Genomic DNA, 6,511 nt, shown 5'->3' with positions numbered 1-6,511 from the left:
TGTCCCACACACTGGAAGGCGCCGGCTATCGTTTAAATTGAATTCGCAAAGTTCTCGAACTTCGTTCAATTAATTCACATAGATAGCTGCAAGCTTTAAGCAAAGAAGCAGTAGGGCAAAAAATTTTCTTTCCAGCTTTATATCTCATCTTTAATTTTTTGATTACGATATGAAGTTCAAAAATAACTGAATTCAAATAGTTGAGCTTCCTGTTCAAAGATTTTATTTTTGAAACAACTCAAGTAAATCGCATCAAGGGTCTTCCTCACGCAGCAAAGAACAACCTATTTAAGTCGTAAAACAGTTTTTAATTTGCAATGCTGCCAAATTATAGTTTTAACCATATACGCTATAGAAGGTACATAGAAGGCAAACGGATCCTTGCTTTATTTAGCAATAAAATATAATGCCAAAGCTATAGTAAGGGATATCCAAGGCAATGTAAATTTAGATTGATTTGTTAATTTAAGCAACCAAGCACAAAGTGCTACTAAATTATTTACAATATACGAGGCATGTCCAGGACAAATGGATCATTGCTTTATTTAGTAATCAAATGTAGCGCTGGATATGCCAGTGCCAGGACAAATATAGTTTCCTTTTCTTACTTTGAGCAATTATTAACAAAATGCAGCCAAATTATAGAAAAATGTAGTTTAAATTGTAGTTTTAATACGGCCTGGGACCTTTGTCGAAGCTAAATGGATCGTTGTAGATCGTCGTATTACCAAACATAACAAGTATTGCTTAACGCATTTACTGCTTTAGTTAGTTGCTTGATTGTTAGGTTAACTTAGTAGCAATTTATTGTTTTAGTGGACGAACAATTTTGGAGCACCGCTCACTTTAGTTTAGTGTAATCGATTGCATTAGTGTTAGTTAAATTTGTATAATAATTTTGTTTGTTTTTCCTTTTTTTTTTCTCTCTCCTCTTTTCAATGAAGTAAATAAGCAACAGAGCCAGCAATATCGCCCATCGCATTAGTTAAATATGCTACTGCTGTTTTATCAATATTTTTGTTTTTATTACTGTTCCTTCGGTTGCGATGATCGAGCCAACCATTGACAACTCTATATATAAATAATGTAAAATGCGTGCGGGGTTTAGTTTAGTAGTTTTGTTATCGGAAATGAATGTCAATCTTCATCTTCACAAGCTATCGAATATTCGGTGGTGTTTACAGAAAAAACGAAGGTTAACAACAATCAACCATAACTTGATCTATACCGTGTTTCGCAATAAGACTTTTTGTTTTAGAAAAAAAAGGTAAGATTAATATCTATAATGATGTGTGCGTTTGTGATAGCTTTGTTTTATTACGGTTACGCGGCTAATCTTTGTGGGTGACGGGCATTTTTCGAACGCCAATAATTTAAATCTAAGAAATGTATTACCAAAATCTTTGCTGCATAATTTACAGAAGATCAACAACAACAGCAACAACGACAACAACAATATTTTGATCCCTTAATGCATAAGCATACAATGTGGTCAGCAATTGCCCGCGGATCAAAGTGTTTATTACGCAAATTCGAAACGTCCAAATAATCATAATGAAATAATAGATGTGCTAGTACCCACTAGAGCAGATGCGAATAAAATACTTTTACAATTACCTAGGCATCATCAAGTCTATTCATCGGCATCTCCATCTCAGCCCTTCTACGTAGCCCCACGCAAACAGTATCGCATAACTTTGATACGTAATCATAAACCAGCCGCTTACATTGATTTATGTTATAATTAAAAAACCAGATCAGTCTAATGTTAATCCTCCCGAGGTGTACTTTATTAATTATAAGGCCAACAAATCAAAATCGAATGCATACGCTGCTCAAACTAATCCAGAGCAGCGATACGAAGACACTTCCAAAGTTTAGTTATTTATAAGTTATTAATATAGAGAATATACCGAATATCCATTCAAGTTGTAAAAAGCGGTAAAAGCTATATATTTAATATATTGTTATGCTTTCTTTTTTTTTATACGATTTACAAGATAACTATTGTCATTGAGAAGTTGTATTTAATAATTATTAGAAAAATTTGTGCTTTTTTTACATTTTCTTGGTTTTAGCTGTGCCAAGAGGAATAATTATTCATATTATATTAAATGCATGATAGTAATAACCTTTAAGAATATGCTTTGAAATCCTGTATGCAGCATTTAAATATTGTTTTCTTTGCCGAAATGATAGAAGCATTCTTGGGAACTATCGACAGAGTCTAGTCTACGTAAAACATAGTTTGTTATTTCTCATTTTTCATAATATAAATAAAATGCAAAATATAAATATCAATGGCTTGGTTCATCCTCTTCGACCCTTCGTACAACTAACGCAGCACCTATCTCTAGAGTTCAACGCTTAGACATCTGCACATATGTATGGTTAAATCGACGACGACCGATGAATTATGTGCTAACACAATATCATACCAACCGTTAGTGAATAGAAAGGTATTAACAGTAATTGACACGACCGTTATATGACGATTGGGAGACGAAAAAGAATATCTTCCGAACTTGGCTTGGCTTTTCGGCGGGGGTTTAATATTCTAAAATGTTCCCTTTTCAAAAAATGAAGAGTCGACAATTTTAGTTGTTACTGCTTGTCTTGTATTTTATGCCTAAAATGTATTTCTTTGACCTAAATAAATAATAATAATAATAATAATAATAACAAAATGTTCCCTTCTGAATCAAACCAAAATTCAAAGCCGACTTACATATAATTATCTACCATTTATGTGAAAAAATCATTTTGGTTTAGTGTAATCAACAATTGAGCTCTTAGTAAAAGTGTCTCTATTTGTCTGTTAATCTTTGTTTACAGTGTCTTTAGCTTTCGCTCTATATTTACAGTAGGCAGGGAAGTGAGAAATTTGCTTTAATTTGCTAAAAATTTGTGCCTTGGATTTTTTTAGTTTTCCTTTTTTTTCCTTCATAAGCTACTTTGGTTGTTTTCAATGGACATGGATTGCTTATTTACACCATGTCGTGCAAAAACTGGCCCTGAATCTGAACGATTCATTTTTTGTTGGCTGTGTGATCGTTTTGGAAATGCAAAGTGTGCTGGTATTATCGGCCGCGCTGCTGATGCAGTCCTTGACCCTTCTAAAGGTTTACGATGGTCATGTCCTGACTGCAGAAAGCGGGACATTGATTTCTACAAACTCTTCACGGAGACGAGAAATTGTTTCTCAGATTCGAGGAAAAATATCGGCTCCTTGTAGGAGAAATTTGAAATAATCATGACTAGGTTTGATGAGTGTCGTTATATTGCACAGTCATCTTGCTTTCCAGCTAACAAAGCTTCAACTCGTAGCGTAGCGTGTGGTTCGTCAACTCTGAGTTCTCCTAAGTCTGTTTCGTCGGTGCAAGTTAGCAATTTCTTAAAGTCTATGAAGAATGTTAGCGTTTCTGCTAGTGCTGAGTCGGTCGGTAACATAAAAGTTACAAAAGAGCCGGGAAGTCCTTCTGGCTTGAGCTAAGCTGAAGTGGCAAGGGTATCTCCTCCCATTGATGTCACGCAATCTTCTCAGGCGTCATCGCCTAAAACTAATAATGATAATAGTAAATCGTCCTCTCCTCCTGGCTGTTCGGGTGTGAACGCCGGCCGCAGAACTGGGCACGTCGCACAAGCTGCTCGTGCAAGTGTGGTTACACCTTCTATATTTTCCCCAATTCATAACTCCCCGTCCATAAACCCTGCTGCTCCTAGTACAGGTGACATATGTTTGAAGGCAGTTCCTCCCAAAAAGCCAATATTTGTGTCAAGACTGGCATCAGATACATCTGTTGATAATATAAAAAGCTATCTGTTGATAACATAAAAAGCGAAAGCCCCTTCTCTCAATTTAAAGCGTATTAGTATTTTCAAATTGGCTCCTTCTCAATCTAGAGCTATCTCATCCTTTAAAATTCTAGTTCCGTTTATAAACCACTGTGTCGGGTTGGATCCTTAATTAAGGAATTCATCCCTCGGGATCGACCCCGTAATGCTAATGCAGTAGCTCTTTCCCTCGCAAAAAACTAAATATTTCTTCAGGCTCATTTTCTCTCATTTATCAAAATGTTAGGGGCCTAAATTCAAAAATTCGTTCCACCTTCCTAAATTCAGTGAGCACGAAGTTTTCCTGTCTGGTCTTCACTGAAACATGGTTAAAGCCGGACCTACATTCGTCTGAACTTTTCCATAATTCGTTTCAAGTTTTCAGAAACGATCGATTGTTTCGCAATGGTGGTGGTGTTTTAATTGCCATTTCTTCGGCAGTTCCCTCCTATTCACCTGAATTTCCAACTATTCCCGACGTTGAATTTATTGCCATTCGAGTCAAATTTCCCAATATACACTTATATGTGACCTGCTCCTATATTCCCTCAAATTCGGATATCTCTGTGTATATGAAGCAGGCCGCCCTCATTTGTGAAGTGGCCAAGCAATCTAAACCTACCGATATAGTCATTGCGTTGGGTGACTTCAATTTGCCTCAAGTCACTTGGTGTTACAGTGATAGTTCTGGCTTTTTGATTCCTACCTCAACATCTGGTAGAGCCGTTGTGTTCTTTAATGAATTATTTGATCATAATTCAGTTCAATACAATGGTACCCCTAATTGGAATGGTAGATTGCTTGATCTTTGCTTTGCCAATTTTCCTGAGATTTGTGTTAATCGTTGTCTTCCGCTTAGTTTACCTGAGGATCCATATCATCCAGCATTGGGTATTTCCTTTCATTGCAAGCATGTTGGTTCGTCGAACTTCCATAACGTTCCAAATTCAAATATTTCATATAAATTTTATGATTTCCATAAAATCAATGTTTCCATGCTAAAATCACATCTTCCTCATATTGTGCTTGATTTCTCAGGGGGAAGTATTGATAGCTTACTGTCGTCGTTCTACAATATATTAAATCAAGCTGTTTCTGCATCCGTTCCGATCAAGCAGTCCCGTCCTCGAAGTAAGTGTCCCCCGTGTTTTAATAAAACAATTAAATATTACAAGAATAGGAAAAACAAGCTTTTCAAAAAATTTTCGAAAAGTGGTTCTTCTTTCGCCTATTGCGCTGACTCTGTGGTAAGGCATAAATTTAATTCTCTCAACCGCCAATACTATTGCAGATACCTTCAGATTGTTAAATCCTCCTTCTGCTAATCCTAAATACTTTTTTAAGTTCGTTAATTCCAAAAGAAAAATCTCCATAAATCTCTCGCATGTGTCTCTTAATGGCTCCGAGTGCTCGGATGATTTTGAAACCTCAAATCTCTTTGCGGAATACTTCCGACTGCCAATTTTGATTTATCAACAAACTATCCATATCCGATTTCTAATTTGTTTTCAATTCCTAACTTTGTTATATCTGAAAATGACGTTTTTGAAGGATTGAGGTCTCTAAAATATAATTGTTCCCCTGGTCCTGATGGTCCAGGTCCCCTCATGTGTACTTATATCTTGTGCTGGCGAGCTATGTGGTGTTATCTCAAAGATTTTTAATGAGTCTTTGAATTTAGGTGTTTTCCCTTTGTGTTGGTAGACTTGTTTCCTTATTCCTATTCACAAAAGTTATAGTAGGCAACTTGTAGAGAACTACAGAGGCATTGCAAAGTTGAGTGTCTTGGCTAAACTGTTGGAGCGAATTGTGACTCAGCATATAGCCTTTTCCATGAAATCGTATATTTCTCCTCTCCAACATGTGTTTCGAAAGGGAAGATCGACTGTCACCAATCTGTTAGACTTCACTTCTCATGTGTTCGAGGCTTTTTCTAGTGGCTCTCGCACTGATGTCAGTGAATTTCGCAAAGCGTTTGATTTGGTTAACCATAGACAACCAACCTCTGGCTACCTTTCTTCTTAGTGGAATGGGTAAGCTCTTATCTGCATGGTAGATCATTCAGGGTTTTGTTTAACCTCGTTACCTCGGATAAATTCCCCGTGATGTCTGGCGTTCCACAAGTTAGCCACTTAGGAACCATTTTATTTAATTTATATATCATAATTTAATTATAATTTATACATCATTAAATTCAGCGATATCTTAATGTATGCTGATGATGTGAAACTTTTTTCTTCCTTTTCAGTAGAATCGCAATCACATCATCTTCAAAGTGATTTGAATAATTTGGTTGCATGGTGCTCTTTGAATCTTCTGAAACTAAATCTAAATAAATGTAAGAAGCTTTATTTCTCAAGAAGAAAGTCATTCATTACTCAGTATTTCATTGATTCATATAAGTTGGAGGACGTAGATACGTTCACAGATTTAGGCGTTCTATTTGATTACAGGTTACTATTTGATTATAGGTTAGCTTGATGATCCTTATATTACAAAAAGGCTTTACATGTGTTTGGTTAGACCTATACTTGAGTATGCTTCTGTTATGTGGTCTCCTTCATGCTACATAGACTCAATTGAGTCTGTTCAAAAGCAATTCTTGCTGTTTGCCCTTAGGAATTTGGGTTGGGACCCGATTGCCCCTCTTCCACTCTATGAAAATAGGGGCTCTTCT

At 36.2% G+C, this 6,511-nt stretch overlaps 1 protein-coding gene across 2 annotated transcripts in view; it reads left to right on the top strand.

Annotated features, from left to right (window-relative positions):
* Nucleotides 1–6,511, top strand: part of LOC119642584 (ectopic P granules protein 5 homolog) — a 71,123-nt gene that overhangs the window by 58,378 nt on the left and 6,234 nt on the right. The window contains exon 1 of one of the 2 annotated variants that reach the window (XM_038041771.1): nt 1,045–1,267. The exons of the other annotated variant lie outside the window; for it this stretch is intronic. The gene's annotated coding sequence lies outside the window, so the exon portion shown is untranslated. Of the gene's footprint in view, nt 1–1,044; nt 1,268–6,511 lie in introns of those variants that run through there. 2 annotated transcript variants of the gene reach the window in all.

The sequence above is a fragment of the Glossina fuscipes genome, unplaced genomic scaffold (assembly GCF_014805625.2).
Source record: "Glossina fuscipes isolate IAEA_lab_2018 unplaced genomic scaffold, Yale_Gfus_2 226, whole genome shotgun sequence".
Taxonomy (NCBI): domain Eukaryota; kingdom Metazoa; phylum Arthropoda; class Insecta; order Diptera; family Glossinidae; genus Glossina; species Glossina fuscipes.
This window is presented reverse-complemented; position numbering and strand designations above follow the sequence as displayed.